This window comes from Lithobates pipiens, unplaced genomic scaffold, assembly GCF_037356315.1.
Source record: "Lithobates pipiens isolate NorthernLeopardFrog02 unplaced genomic scaffold, aLitPip1_a1.2 Scaffold_16, whole genome shotgun sequence".
Classification (NCBI taxonomy): Eukaryota; Metazoa; Chordata; class Amphibia; order Anura; family Ranidae; genus Lithobates; species Lithobates pipiens.
The window spans coordinates 327,401,154-327,418,231 of record NW_027507748.1 but is presented as its reverse complement, the minus strand read 5'-3'; the positions used below and the strand labels follow the sequence as shown (position 1 = coordinate 327,418,231).

Genomic DNA, 17,078 nt, shown 5'->3' with positions numbered 1-17,078 from the left:
CTGTGACTTCAATTGGATTTTGTTAAAATAAAATGTTTCACCCCTCCTTCCAGTTCAGGCCATTTTTCAGTTTTCAGAACTGTCACACGTTGAATAACAATTACTCAGTCATGCAATATTGTACCCAAGTAAATTTTATATAATTTGTTTGAAACGGATAGAGTTTTTTTTTTTATGGCATTTAATCACCACTGATTTTTTTTTAATTAGTTTATTTATTTATGGTTTATTTATGGTTTGCAATATAAAAGGGAAAAAAAGAAAATAGTTTTTTACTTCATAAAGTTTCTTCATTAAAAAAAGAATCCAAATTAGTGTATATTATTTATTCTGTGTGAAAGTTATGAAGATTACAAACTATGGCATATACTCAATATATTTGAAAATGTTATAATCCTGATGTACTGATGGCTTATATCATTTCATGGGGCTCTAAAATGCCAGAACAATACAAATACCCCCAAATTAACTATTTTTGGAATGTAGTCCAAGGTATTTAGTAGGAGGCATAGTGAGTTTTTTAATTTTTTTTATTTTTTTTTATAAAATGAAAAAATATGATTAAAATGTGTTTTTTCACCAGGTTGTCATTTTAACAAGCTGTTTCTTACACACAGCATAGGCACGCTTAGAATTACACACCAAAACACATTCTGCTATGCCTCCTGAGTATAGGGATAACACATGTGTGAGACTTCGTTAAAGCCTAAATGCATACAAGGGCCCAAAATCGAAGGAGCACCTTTGGCCTTTTAAGGAGCATAAATTATGCCAAAATAAACAACCCAAACTCAAGAACACATAACACATAATTGCACAAGCCTGTACCATTCAGAACCATGAATGTCATGTTGAGGACCCGGACAACAGAGATCAGAAACCAGTTACAGTTTGTAGTCAATCAAAATCACCCAACTAGACGACTTAAACATAATCCTACAAACTATCTTCAACAACATTCTTGGTGATCCCTCCTTGCAATGTACCAAACAAGATCTAGCTCGCAGAGCACTAAAACCTAAGGGCCTACCATCTAGACCCAGGAATTTGATCTGCAAAGTGCATACTTATGCCATAAAGGAAGAAATTAGGCAATTTTGCTTGTTGCTTGCTTGTTTTAGGCAGTAAACACCCCAATCCACCGTAGTTTCCCCTTTACCCTGACAAGAAAAAATGATAGGGGAACCTCTACATTAAAATGCCCTGAAGATATTGTCTCGTTTTGCAGAAACCTGGATCTACGTTTACCTCAGCTCCCTGGTTGGGCTCCACTCCCTACAGTTCCTCAACATACTGAGGACTGGTTTAGGGTTCCATTGAAGAAACTACTATGTGCCACACTTGTGACCATCACAACAACCATTAATATACAGGAAGCACTAACTCACAACTTCCTGCTAATGGATAGTTCTATACTTTCTTGACTGGACCCTTCCAACCAAGTACACGCCTTTTCCTAATAGCCTAAACGCAATGCGATGTTTATTGCAGACACCTACAAAACCATGACTTTCCAAAAACAGTGCCTTGAAAAGGTATTCATACCCCTTGAAATTTTCCACATTTTGTCATGCTGCAACCAAAAATGTAAATGTATTTTTTTTTTATGTGATAGACCAACACAAAGTGGCACATAATTGTGAAGTGGAAGGAAAATGATAAATGGTTTTCAATTTTTTTTTTTACAAATAAACATCTGAAAAGTGTGGCAGGCATTTGTATTCAGCCCCCTGAGTCAATACTTTGTAGAACCACTTTTCACTGCAATAGCAGCTGCAAGTCTTTTGGGGTATGTCTCTACCAGCTTTGCACATCTAGAGAGTGAAATATTTGCCTATTCTTCTTTGAAAAATAGCTCAAGCTCTGTCAGATCTGATGGAGAGCGTCTGCGAACAGCAATTTTCAAGTCTTGCCACAAATTTTCAATTGACTGGGCCATTCTAACACATGAATATGCTTTGATCTAAACCATTCCATTGTAGCCCTGGCTGTATTTTTTGGGTCGTTGTCCTACCGGAAGTGAACCTCCGCCCCAGTCTCAAGTTGTTTATAGTCTCTAACAGGTTTTCATCTAAGATTGCCCTGTATTTGCTCCAACCATCTTCCCATCAACTCTAACCAGCTTCCCTGTCCCTGCTGAAGAAAGGCATCACCACAACATCATGCTGTGACCACCATGTTTCAGTGGAGATGGTTTGTTCAGGGTTATGTGCAGTGTTAGTTTTTTGCCATACAGAGCGTTTTACTTTTAGGCCAAAAAGTCCAATTTTGGTCTCATCTGAACAGAGCACCTTCTTCCACATGTTTGCTGTGTCCCCCACATGGTTTCTCGCAAACTGCAGACAGGAATTCTTATGTTCTTATGCTTTCTTTCAACAATGGCTTTCTTCTTGCCATTCTTCAATAAAGGCTAGATTTGTGGAGTGTACAACTAATAGTTATCCGGAGGACAGATTTTCCCACCTGAGCTGTGGATCGTTTGAGCTCCTCCAGAGTTACCATGGCCCTCTTGGCTGCTTCTCTGATTAATGCTCTCCTTGCCCGGCCAGTCAGTTTAGGTGGAAAGCCATGTTTTGGTAGGTTTGCAGTTGCGAAACACTCTTTCCATTTTCAGATGATGAATTGAACAGTGCTCGGTGAGATGTTCAAAGCTTGGGACATTTTTTTATAACCTAGTTCTAGTGGTTCTAGTGATCTTGTACAGTGGACTGTCCCTGATGTCCCTCATTGATCTGCTCTGGACGTCGGGACATCTGGAACAGTCCATTGCTGGATCATGAGGGAGCGCCAATTGCCAGTGGAGTGGAGGATCGGGTGAGGGAGCTTTCTCCTCTTCCATGGACAACACGAGTAGTTGACCTGTGCAGTGTGAGCACAGCCCCACTGCATGGGAAAACTTTTTAGGCAGAGTTAGGCTTTAAAGTTGGGTTTTAAAGTGTTATTAAACCCACAACATGTAAAATCAGTCTATATAGGCAGTAAAGCATGTTTGCTTCACTCACTGTGGAACCTAAGAGGTTAATCCTTTGCATTGTTTAAAAATGCAGTTTAATCCTGTCTTTTCTGATTCTTCCCTTCTCCCACAGTCCCCAATCCATCCTCTGATAGAACAGAGCCGGGGGGGGGGGGGGGGGGCAGTCTGCACATGCTCAGTTTGGTGTGCATTGCTAGAGAGTTTTTTTTCTTTGGAGGGTGCATGTGATCAGCACAGGGCCAATCAGCACTGTCCAGACAGAGAGTCAGGGATCCTGCAGCCTCATAGACCAATTAGGGGAGAATGAAAATGCCTACAAGCTTTAACAGGTGCTTGGCTGGACACTGATAGAAGTCACAAGATTGCTATATACTGCTGATAAGAAAAAGTATTTAGCAGTTTAAATTTACTAAAATAATTGCATTTCAATGTTCTGTGTAATGTGGGAGACCAGATATAGTGAATTCAGGGTCCTGGGTTTAGTAACACTTTAAGTTATAAATGTTTCAGTATACACAAAGATCTGTAGGTGCTTCTTAACTAATATATGCTGCCACCCAGAAAGGTTTGCCGGAATTCTGGTTTCTTGCCACCTGTTACGTAATTAATTCTGGCTCTTTTGTGCCTCTTGTATTAAGCAGATAGAAAGTAAATATTTGACATTTTTTAACTATCATTCCAAAAAGAACAGGAGAAAAAGCACCCCCTGGCTATCCTTTGCAAGCTTTCCCCTGTGTGCAGATCATTTTGCTAAAATATTCAGGTTTTATATACTAAGGACTCTGCAGTTAAAACCCAAAACTGTCCAAAATGCTATTAAAACATGTAAAAACTACCTAAAATCTAATAACATCTTCTCAGTTTGTACAATATCTATTGCTAACATATTCATCTGTAACAGTTTACTCTTTACACTACATATCACCCCATTATTTATGAAAAATGTATTTATTGATTACAGGTACATACAGTATATAGCAGCATCAATTCACGCATCACTTTACATATTTATTATACATTTACATGAGTCCCTGCCCCCAAGGAGCTTACAAACTAAAGTCCCTAACCCAAATACAAAATACTAGGGCCAATTTAGACAGGAGCCAATTAACCTACCATCATGTCTTTGGAGTGTGGAAGCAAACTGGCGTACCAGGAGAGAACCCATGCAGGCTCTAGGGGAAAATACACACTCCAGGCAGGTAGTGCCATGGTTGGGATTCGAACCCATGAATCTAGTACATGTTCCTTTAAGAAAGCTTTTACTTAAAGCATCTATGTTGCATTATGACTCTCCAGCATGACCCATCACATATAGTACAACATACTTTGCTTAAGAACATTCCTTATAAAATCACTTTTGCTAAGTTAATGACCTCTTCTAAAGGTTTTGATTAAATGTCAAGTTTTTTTAATCAGAATGATAGAGCTATGTTTAAAGAACTAAGTGCTTCTCGCTTATGGGGATGGTCAAATTGAAGAGTCTGCACCTGTCTAAAGTATACAGAGTAATTGATAACACTACAGAGACTATGACAGCCCATAGATTAGTCAGTAAAATTTGACTCAATTCCCCCATCCATACACTCCTTGTGGACTGGGGAATACTCCCCGCTGAGCTATTTTATTCTGACAGTGGAGAGACTCCCCCACCAGCAGAATACACTAATTGGTGTTGCAGGCTGTAGCCTGCAGTGCTGATCGAGCATGGAAAATCCAACAGGGCAGTTGTAAAGAAGTTAATCGGTAGATTGACTTCTGTACAAGCTCCCTGCCCATATATCAGAGTTTTATACATTAAGAGAGTGCATGACAGTTTGTATGATCATCTAAAGCAGGAGTCTCCAAACTTTCAAAACAAAGGACCAGTTTATGGTCCTTCAGACATAAGGGAGGGGAGTCAGACTGTGGCCACTAGGTGTAGAAAACCTCCTGATGTCAGCGGAAAAAAAACAATGCCCCATCGTTGGTGTCATTGGCAGGAATTGTGCCCCATCATTGGTGTCATTGGAAGGAATAGTGCCCCATCATTGGTGTCATTGTGAAGAATTGGGCCCCACTGTTGGCGTCATTGGGAGAAATTAGACCCCATCATTGGTGTCTGGGGGGGGGGGGGGAATTCTGCCCACTGTAAAAAAACAATAAAAAATATTTTACACGTGTAAATGTAAATACATGCACATGTGTGTAAATAGCACCTCCCCCTCTTGAATAGCAGATCATATTATCTAACTATTTGGCATTCTTGGAGATTGAATCATTTTTGCACACATATGTGGGTGTAAATGCACACACTATACTGGCCATGGATGTGTTTTTGCGTGAGAACCTTTTGCCGGGAAGATCTGCAGTTCATACATCAGTACTGTGAGCAAAGACCCTAATCACAGTCTCAAAGTAAGGAAACGGCAAAGAACAAAGACTACTTTACACTAGTAATCTGAGTTTGGATTACTCTTCAGAGAGCATTTGACAGACGGTGAGGATGCATTGTATGACCTCCTCACTTCCTGCTTTGACCCCTTGTACATCTCCCCCTAACCACCTGCTTTGACCCCATGGATCCTGCTTGCCGCACCCATGTGTATTGCACGTGATTACAGGGCACCCCCCATTAAGTTACACAAGTCATACTCGGATGGCACTGCCAACTGAACGCAACAGAGGGGATTATTTTTGCTGCAGCATATTTACTCTCTTTGCAGCTAAAGGGGAAGTGGTTAGGGGCAGTAAAACTGCTGCTCAACCACAACTTTTTGCTGCTCAACCACAACTGGTTTTGCTGCCCTTCACATTTGAGGCCTAAAGGAAAAAGAAAGACTGAAAGTTGCAGCGTGGAAGGATGATTCTTTATTTTGAGCAATGCATCTCATACTATCTGATAGAGGACGAAGACTGATATTAAACATTTGTATGAAAAGAAATACCAAACTAACCATCAGCCAGGTAAAGGCATAACCCCACAACATAGAAAATGAATTATTAGGTATTAGAATATGGAGATGATCTCATCACATTTTTTACTTGAATTCATTTAATGATTTTGCCTCTAAGTCAGTAAACAAATTCCTCCCAACAATATTAGCACTAGATGGATTACTATGCAGATTAAGGTTTACTATGCCTTGAAGACAAAGCTCCAAAACAACAGCTGTGTCTGATAGCAAGAATAATGTCAAGGCACAGTGGAATTATTTCATTTCCATAATGTATAATGGAAGTTAATGTGTACGGTGTATATGAGATACTATATATATATATATATATATATATATATATATACACACAGTTTTTGGGTATACTGATTCCATGTTTTCCATGTGTTTAGTTGCTTTGTACAACATACTGTATATTTCATTCTATATAGATATTAATGCATGTACGTAAGTGTGTTTCCCCCAGGAGTGTAATGGTTCAGAGCGTTTCTCTTTTTATGTTGGTTCATTTAAAAAAACTGGCCAAATACTTGCTTATATTTAACCAGAAAAATAAAAAAGCATTTTCACAAGTAACCTTACAATATTAAATAATCGAAAAGCGGGGCATAACAGCAGATACAGTATGTGTGGGGCCTAGTAATTCTCTGGAATCCTTATCATTGACTCCTTAAATACGATTTTACATTTAAGCCATAATATAATTAGTAAATAAATGAAGATAAAGATTCTGCATGTTAACACACATATTTTACGTATAATCTGTTTTTTTATTAAAAAATAAAGATAAGAGTTTTTAAGGTTACAGATGAGTAAAACAAGTAGGAAGGGGTTTGATATGACATAGTATTGCACAGTGCAAGGTACAATAAAATACGCAATCTCCTTTTTTTTTATTATTATGAAATGCAATTTAGACTAATTATGGTACAATCTGAAATGTGTTGTGCATATATGTCAAGATATAACATTGAAAGAGACAAGTGAAGAGACTGTGTTGGATTAATACATACCAAATATATCTAATTTCGCAATTGTGTAAACTTGCCAAACCAGAAAAAGTTGCAATGCCCCAAATTGTAAGATCTCATTCACACAGGCATAAAAATCCTGCTTTTTGGGCGTGTTATTATCACCTTCCCCCAATTGCCCACCAAATGCCTATTAAAGAAACCACAAGGGGGCGATACACATGCCATTTAACACAGTTTGTTGAGTTGATAGGTGGGGCCTGTCTAACTCACTCATTGAAGTCAATGGGACTTTGCCACAGCTGAGAGCCAAATGCTTAGCTCTTGGTTGCTATGTATAAGTTCCATTCAAAATTACCTTAACGCAAGAATAAAGTGACTCACCGCAGATCACTTTTCAGAAATTGCAGCAATGTGAACCTAGTCTAAAAGCCTTTATAGATGAATGCTTTAGAGCTTAACAAAATGATGGCCCCAAATGCATTCTTCTGCCTTTGGTATAGTATCTCACAAAAGTGAGTGCACCCCTCACATTTTTGTAAATATTTTATTATACCCTTTCATGTGACAACACTGAAGAAAGGACATTTTTCTACAATGTAAAGTAGTGAGTGTTCAGCTTGTATAACAGTGTAAATTTTCTGTCCCCTCAAAATAACTCAACACACAGCCATTAATGTTGAAATCGCTGGCAACAAACGTGAGTACACCCTAAGTGAAAATGTCCAAAATGGGCCCAAAGTGTCAATATTTTGTGTGACCAAAATTATTTTATAGCACTTCCTTAACTCTCTTGGGCATGGAGTTCACCAGAGCTTCACAGGTTGCCACTGGAGTCTTCTTCCACTCCTCCATGACAACATTACGGAGCTGGTGGATGTTAGAGACCTTTCGCTCCTCCACCTTCCATTTAAGGATGCCCCACAGATGCTCAATAGGGTTTAGGTCTGGAGACATGTTTGGCCAGTCCATCACCTTTACCCTCAACTTCTTTAGCAAGGCAGTGGTCATCTTGGATGTGTGTTTGGGGTTGTTATCATGTTGAAATACTGCCCTGTGGCCCAGTCTCCAAAGGGAAGGGCTCGTGCTCTGCTTCAGTGTGTCACAGTACATGTTGGCATTCATGGTTCCCTCAGTGAACTGTAGCTACCCAGAAGTGGCAGCACGCATGCAGCCCCAGACCATGACACTCCCACCACCATGCTTGACTGTAGGCAAGACTTTGTACTCCTCAGCTGGTTGCCACCACACACGCTTGACACCATCTGAACCAAATAAGTTTATCCTGGTCTCATCAGACCACAGGACATGGTTCCAAAAATCCATGTCCTTAGTTTGCTTGCCTTCAGCAAACTGTTTGCAGGCTTTCTTGTGCATCATCTTTAGAAGAGGCTTCCTTCTGGGATGACAGCCATGCAGACCAATGTGATGCAGTGTGCGGCATATGGTCTGAGCACTGACAGGCTGACCCCCCCACCCCTTCAACATCTGCCACAATGCTGGCAGCACTCATACGTCTATTTCCCAAAGACAACCTTTGGATATGACGTTGAGCACATACGAATGTTCTAAGAAGATTCGACGGAGCAGCTAAACTGTACGACGCCGTAATCGTACATTTCCGGTCCAATGTTCCGCCTACAAGCTATAGTAGAATTCTAATCTTGTATGACTAGTAATAATTATATTTATGAATTATTATTACTAGTCAACCAACATTAGAATTCTTCTATAGCCTATGTGTGGAGAATTTGACCATTAAAGTCCACTCGCGGCGACTGCTTCGTCGAATCTTCATGTCAAATCTTTTCTCTCTATGTTGAATAATCTTGGACTAATATAGTTAGGTTAGGCACATTCAACCTTTTTTGCTATTGTCTATATAATGTCAAATCTTTTCTCTCTATGTCGAATCTTTTCTCTTTATGTAGAATAATCTTGGACTAATAGAGCTAAGGTTAGGCACATTCGACCACAGGTTCGATGGACACAGATCGCTATTGTCAGCGACATGTCTATATTGAACTGTTGTTGCAACGAAAACGAAAATAAAGCATTTGGTTATGTTGGATATTGCAGTTTTCGTATTCTGCACATTTCTTTATCGTTTGTTAAAATGATAACGAAAATACCTGAAATTCGGACGAAAATGCATTCGGAAGAAAACGAATGCACATGTCTAGTTTTGAGTGGAAACTGTCCTGTTAAAACGCTGTATGGTCTTGGCCACCATGCTGAAACTCAGTTTCAGGGTCTTGGCAATCTTCTTATAGCCTAGGCCATCTTTATGTAGAGCAACAATACTTTTTTTCAGACCCTCAGAGAGTTCTTTGCCATGAGGTGCCATGTTGAACTTTCGGTGGCCAGTATGAGAGATTGAGAGCGATAACACCAAATTTAACACACCTGCTCCCCATTCACACCTGAGACCTTGTAACAATAGCAAGTCATGTGACACATTTAACACAGAGGAAGTAAATGGGAATGTACCAATCTATGCTGCTGTCTATCCTGATTCCCACTGCAACTACCGTTCATAGGCTGAAATCACACTGGATCACACCAAAGTCAAGGTATCTTTATCACTTCTCCTATACAGTGGAAAGTTGGCAGTTATTTTAAAACAAGTCCATTGCTGCACAGTGTGATTTAAGGAGGAAAATAAGGCTTATTCATAAAGCAATGAACCTATCAAAACTGTATTAACATGAAAAGTATGAGTACTTGTGCAAATGCTTAATCTTTACCGATACCAATACCAGTATCGGTGCAACCCTAGTAAATGGCAATCATCTGTCATGTCACCAACAGGGCTTATATTGAAAATGTGTAGTGCAGAGGTAAAACTTATTTTTGTCAGTACTCTGTATTGGCGAGTACTTGACCAAAAGTATTGGTACTTGTACTGGCCGGTAAATAACGGTATTTGTTCAACCCTACCATTTACCACTGTTGTCACTCTCGCTACAAGTATTTGAACATGATTACAGAATGGCTTATGCCACAAATGGAGGAAGATCAGCTCAACCTAGTGTTTCAGCAGGATCATGGTTTACTGAAATGCAATTTAATCTGTAGTAATAAATATGACATCACCCTACCAACAAAGTGCCGTATCATCAAAGCTATCGTATTCCCAGTAACCTATGGCTGTGAAAGTTGGACCATAAGGAAGTCTGAATGCTGAAGAATTGATGCTTTTGAACTATGGTGTTGGAGAAGACTCTAGAAAGTTGGATGGCAAGAAGATCAAACCAGTCAAACTTAGGGGAAATCAACCTTGAATATTCACTAGAATAACAGGTCCTGAAGCTGAAACTTGAATACTTTGGCCACCTGATGCGAAGAGAGGACTCATTGGAAAAGACCCCTTTGCTTGGAAACATAAAAGGAAAAGGAGAAGAAGACAACAGAAAACAATATGGATAGATAGCATCATTAAAACAATAAACATGAAGTTAAGAAAGCTCCCGGAGACAGTGGAGGACAGAAAAGCCTGGTGTGCTATGGTCCATGAAAAATCGGACACGACTAAATGACTGAACAACAACAACAATAAGAGGCCCATTTACTTTGAATACACTGCTAAGTGCTGCAGCAAGGGTTAAAATGCCCTGTGCTGCCAGCACTTAGGAGAGTCAGACCACAAAGCTGGGGCCCTACCTTGTGTAAAACAGGTAGAAAAGCCACATTTTTTGACTGTTTATGCAGCCTGGGTATATTATAGTCATAAATAACAGGTCCATTTGGGTTTTATGATTAAATGCCATTACATTTTGGCTGATGAGAACTGATGTTTTAAATGCATTGAGGAGAACAGAAAAGGATGCCACGAGTTGTGGTAAAATAACACTTCATTAGATAACAAGGATCTCAATATATAAATGTTCCTTTAATGCACAGAAGAATGATTCAATGTGATATTTATTTTCCTGACTTAAACATCTTTGAAACAAAAATGATCAGGAGATAAAATAAAGACAAGTAAAAATAACTCATGTGGCTTTGTACATTGAAAAAACTGAGGCTTCAAAAGAGATTTCATAGGATCTCAGAAGAGGAGTTATTGAAGCTCTTAGCACTGAAAAAGATAAAAAAAAGATCACAAATGCAATTCTAAAGTCTAAAGAAGTCATCCTATCCATCAAGATTGTGCACACAGTTTACAAATGGAGGAAATTCGGCAACTTTGTCACTCTCCCTATAAGTGGGCATCCTACAAAGACAACAGTAAAGCAAAGCAAAGAGTCAACAGTAAATCAAACAACTTTCTCCTCTTTTCTTTTCATCATATTTCTGTAATGACAGATTTCCAATAAAAGCACAGTTCACCTTTACCAAAAAACTGCCTGCGGATAATTGGAATCTGTAGATAAAAGTAAACTGTGTAGCGCCACAGTTATCAGCCGCTACATGTGCCACAGATGGAGGTGGATACAAGCTACAATCTCTGTCAGGGCCATGGTCCATCGGGCCGGGATGCTCCGGTAGTCCATCGGGGCCTGGATTAGGTACAGAAGAAATGGCAAGGCCGCAAGCGTCTGCCAGGGTGTAGCAAGATGGCTGCCACTTACTTGCTGGAACCTCGATAACCCTTCAGGCTGGCATACAGGAGCAGGGTGGCCGCTACTCCCCGTGGTAAGGTTGAAGCCGTGGACTGTCCCTCGGTCAGCTGGGTCACAGAGGAATGCCATGCTAATGGCCCCAGGCGGCTCACTGAGTGCTAGGGGGACTCTGGGGTTTGTGGAGAGAGCAAGGCAGGGCACCGGAAAGCCTGCAAGTTTGCTGAAGACAAGCAGACTAAGGACATGGATTACTAGAACCATATCCTGTAGTCTGATGAGACCAAGATAAATATATTTGGTTCAGATGGTGTCAAGCATGTGTGGTGGAACCAAGTGAGGAGTACAAAGACAAGTTTATCTTGCCTACAGCCAAGCATGGTGGTGGGAGTGTCATGGTCTGGGACTGCATGAGTGCTGCTCGCTTTGGGGAGCTACAGTTCATTGAAGGATCCATGAATGCCAACATGTAATGTGACATACAGAAGCCAAGCATGATCCCCTCTATTCAGAGACTGGGCCACAGGGCAGTATTCCAACATGATAACGACCCCAAACATACCTCCAAGACGACCACTGCTTTGCTGAAGAAGCTGAGGGTAAAGTTGATGGACTGGCCAAGCATGTCTCCAAACCTAAACCCTATTGAGCATCTGTGGGGCATCTCAAATGAAAGGTGGAGGAGCGCAAGGTCTCTAAAATCCACCAGCTCAGTGATTTCATCATGGAGGCGTGGAAGAGGACTCCAGTGGCAACTTGTAAAGCTCTGGTGAACTCCATGGCCAAGGGGGTTAAGGCAGTGTGGGAAAATAATGGCGGTAACACAAAATATTGACACTTTGAGCCCAATTTGGACATTTTCACTTAGGGTATACTCACGTTTATTGCCAGTGATTTCGACATTAATAGCTGTGTGTTGAGTTATTTTGAGGGGACAGCAAATTTACACTGTTATACAAGCTGTAAACTCACTACAATGTAGCAAAGTGTAATTTCTTCAGTGTTGTCACATGAAAAGATATAAAAAAATATTTACAAAAATGTGAGGGGTGTATTCACTTTTGAGAGATACTGTATATCTGAAAATTGATCAATGCCAATGTACTGACGACCCATCTCATTCTTAGAGGCCCAAAAATGCAAGGACAGTACAAATACCCACAAATGACCCACTTATAATGAGTTCAAGATATTTAATAAGAGGCATGCATGACAAGTTTTTTGAAGTTGTCATTTTTTTTTTGTCATACTTATTTAGAAAATAAACCTAACCCCTTCATCCCTGGAAGGATTTACCCCCTTGCTGACCAGAGCATTTTTTGCGATACTGCACTGCGTAGCTTCAGCTGACAATTGGGTGGTAGTGCGACGGTGTATTCACACAAAATTGACATCCTTTTTTTCCCACAAATAGAGCTTTCCTTTGGTGGTATTTGATCACCTCTACGGTTTTTATTTTTTGCGATATAAACAAAAAATAGCGACAATTTTGAAAAAAAAGCAATATTTTTTACATTTTTCTATCATAAATATCCCCAAAAAATATATAGAAAAAAAAAAATTTCCGCAATTTAGGCCCGGTGCGTTTGTAAAAATGCAGCACGTTTTGGGTGTGAGGATAGGTGCAATTCCCGCAACCACCCACCTCGTGTGAACCTAGCCTAAGGGAACTAAAACAGATCTCTTTCTTGCTAAGAACAGAAAGTAATTAAAAATAAAATGACTGTACCTATTAAAGAAATAAAAGTAAATAAACAAAAACTGCTCCATACCGATTACTACTCCTGTGGAACATGGTAGATGATTATCAAACACTAATGATTGCTTGCACAATGTGATTCAATGTAGTCGTACAACTAAAATGAAATTGTACTTGTTTCTTTCTGTACAAGCCCATATTAAAGTGACTGTAATCCAAAATTAAAATAGTTGCTCCCTTTGGTCTGCTAAATACATCTGTGTTACAGTGGCGGCGTGTTCCATAGGGGGGCGCCTTGTCAATGCCACCCCCCCGCCCCCCTCCAGGCAGCCACAAAAAAAAAAAATTCTAAATATAAAATAAAATTTTAATACTGTCCATTTAAAAAAAGAAAAAAATACAAAGAAAGTTCCTTAAGTGCCATGTGTTCGGATGCCGAACAGAGTACGACGCCGGACACAGTGCCCTTATGGGAAGCGCCACTTCTATGCAATCACGAGATTGCAGACGTGGCGCTGCATTTGCGGGCGTTTAGCACGCCTTGCAGCGTTTTCTGAAGCGCCTATTAGCTTCCGCCCGGCCATAGTAATATATACTACAGGCGCCGGGCAGAAGCTACTAGGCACTTCAGATTTGATTGACATCTGACCTCAGTTAGATGTCACTTCCTGTCTCTCTCTCCCATTGCGCCCGGGAGAGGAACCAGGAAGCATGCCGCTCCATCAGCGCTGCCAGTGGAAGGAGACACTGCGGGAGAGGACAACAGCAAAGTAAGTACCACAGGGAGGGGAGGGGATTTGAAGTGACAGACGCTGCAGGCTGCATTTAATGGGACACAGGCAGGCTGCATGGGGGGGGGGCACAGGCTACATTTAATGGGACACAGGCAGAATGCATGGGGGGGAGGAACAGGCTGCATTCAATGGGACACAGGCAGGCTGCATTTGGGGGGGGGGGGGGAGGAACAGGCTGCATTTAACCACTTCAGCCCCGGGCCATTTTGCTGGTCAAAGACCAGACCACTTTTTGCGATTCGGCACTGCATCACTTTAACTGACAATTGCGCGGTCATGCGACATGGCTCCCAAACAAAATTGACGTTCTTTTTTTCCCACAAATAGAGATTTCTTTTGGTGGTATTTGATCACCCCTGCGGTTTTATTTTTTGCCCTATAATCAAAAATAGAGCGACAATTTTGAAAAAAAATAATTATTTTTTACTTTTTGTTATAATAAATATCCCCCAAAAATATATACAAAAAATTTTTTCCCTCAGTTTAGGCCGATACGTATTCTTCTATATATTTTTGGGAAAAAAATCACAATAAGCGAGTATTGATTGGTTTGCGCAAAAGTTATAGCATTTACAAAATAGGGGATAGTTTTATGGTATTTTTATTAAGATTTTTTTTTTTTTTACTAGTAATGGCGGCGATCAGCGATTTTTATTGTGACTGCGACATTATGGCGGACACATCGGACATTTTTGACACATTTTTGGGACCATTGTCATTTATACAGCAATCACTGCTATATAAATGCAGTGATTCCTGTGTAAATGACACTGGCAGTGAAGGGGTTAACCAGTGGGTGGCAGTGTAGGGGTTAAGTGTTCCTAGGGGTGTGTTACTAACTGTTGAGGGCAGGGCTTTCATTTAGTGAACACTGATCTCTGCTCCAATCACATCCAATCAGCGTCACTTGTTGCTAGGCAGAAAGGGGAGATGCTGTTTACAACGGTATCTCTCCATTCAGCCGCCCGTGAGACGATCACTGGTATGCCCGCGGCGATCGAGTCCGTGGGACCGGCGACCGAACTCATGGGGGTCCCAACCAGCACGCGAGCGCGCTGCCGGCTGGCAGGTCGGTCTGCCCGTGCCATTCTGCCGACGTATATCGGCGTGCGCTGGTCGGGAACAGGTTAATGGGACACAGGCAGGCTGCATTTGGGGGGGCAAAGGCTGCATTTGGGGGGCACAGGCTGCATTTGGGGGGCAGGGGCTGCATTTGGGGGGCAGAGGCTGCATTTTGGGGGACAGAGGCTGCATTTGGTGGGACAGAGGCTGCATTTTGTGGGACAGAGGCTGCATTTGGGGGGACAGAGGCTGCATTTGGGGGAGCAGAGGCTGCATTTTGTGGGACAGAGGCTGCATTTGGTAGGACAGAGGCTGGGACAGAGGCTGCATTTGGTGGGACAGAGGCTGCATTTGATGTGACAAAGGCTGTATTTGATGTGACACAAGCTGCATTTGATGTGACACCGGCTGCATGTAAGAAGGGACTCCGCTGGGGACACCTGATGTAAGGACGGACTCTGCTGGGGACGCCTGATGGCATCTGGTTATAGGCGACGTGGCTAGTGACACGCTCAGGGCTCCCACTGATTCTGCATTATGGTGAGTTGAATGATTTAATTTTATATTACAATGTAATAATAGAAATAATGTGCTTCAATTATCCTGACACCATAACAACCATGGTGTCGGGATGATTGAAGTGCTAACACCAGGTGTTTGGAGTATCTTTATCTGCTGATTGTTAAACTTTCTAGAATACACATTTCTATTGTTGTGTAGGATCTGGGACTGCTGTCCCTTCATTCCTCTCTCCCTTCATTCCTCTTTCCCTCTTCCTCCATCCCTCGTTCATCTCAGACGCTAACCACACCACCTTAAAGCCACGCCCCCTATTTTGCTCAAACCACACCCATTTTCACCAAGTGGGATGGGTCAAAAAGGAAGGACGGGGTCTGGTGCCCCCCCATCCTAAAACCTCACTAGCCGCCACTGCTCTGTTATATCTTCTGGATAAGTGCAACCCCCCCCCCCAAAAAAAACTGTTGATCCAGCCAGAAATGTTGTGAGCTCCTAACTTTGTGTGCTCTCTATCTGTGTTGCATTGGTATCAGTTACCATTGTTCCTCCCCTATTATGGAGACACATTTTCTGTCCTTGACCTCCGGAAGGTATAATCCCCTTCATAAAAATATTTTTTTTTGCTATTCAGTACTGACCTTATCTATCCCATAAAAGGAGGTTTGAAGAAAAGGAAAGGAAAGGGGCATTAAGGACTTCTGTCAAAGGTTCTTTTCCTGTCCGTGTCCTCAACTGGGGAGTTTCACTTTTACCATCTAATGGTCCTGGCAACCAATAGGACAATACCAATTGTCACTAGAACATGAGGTGAAAGGAGACATTTCAATGGGGGCACCCGTTCTTTTAACAACTGCCTAAGATGTGATTACTCATCATGTTTGAGAGATATAAGCTGGCTATACACTAAAAGAATTTTGTAATGTTTAGGAAAGTTCGTTCAATTTCCTAATGGTTATTGGGGTCAAAACAACCTTCATTTTCGACCTCAGTGATGGGAAAATTTGAAAAAGCAGTCATATTTTGTGAAGGGGTCGAATACTTATTTCACTCATTAATATGTAAATTAATTTATAACTTTTTTTAAATGCCTTTTTCTGAAAATTTTTGTTATTCTGTCTCTCACTGTTAAAATAAATCCATTAACATTATAGACTGATCATTTCTTTGTCAGTGGGCAAATGTACAAAATCGGCAGGGGATCAAACACTTTTTTCCCCTCGCTGTATGTTCCTGTGTGCTTTGAAGGTGGATGCGTCCCTTCCCTCCAATCAGCTCTCAGAGCTCTCCTCACTGAGCTCTGCAGAGTGTAACTTCAGCTCTCCACCCCTTTTTTCTGAACTCTCTTAAAATTCAGCTTTTTGAACAGATGTAGAGAAGAAAGGGCTGCAGATAGACAGGCACAACTTATGTAGGAGGATTTGCCTCATCTCTGTGTATCAACTGAGGCCATTAACTTCATTGGGTATATATAGGAGTTTACAATCTCTTTAAGACATATTGAGTCCTATCGGGATGGGGAGAGCGGTAAAAACTCTTGGAAAGTAGTCAAATTCAGGTATAA

The 17,078-nt window shown here is 41.1% G+C and overlaps 1 protein-coding gene across 2 annotated transcripts in view; it reads right to left on the bottom strand.

The window, feature by feature from the left end:
* Window positions 1-17,078, bottom strand: part of SDC3 (syndecan 3) — a 175,676-nt gene that overhangs the window by 28,749 nt on the left and 129,849 nt on the right. The window lies entirely within an intron of this gene.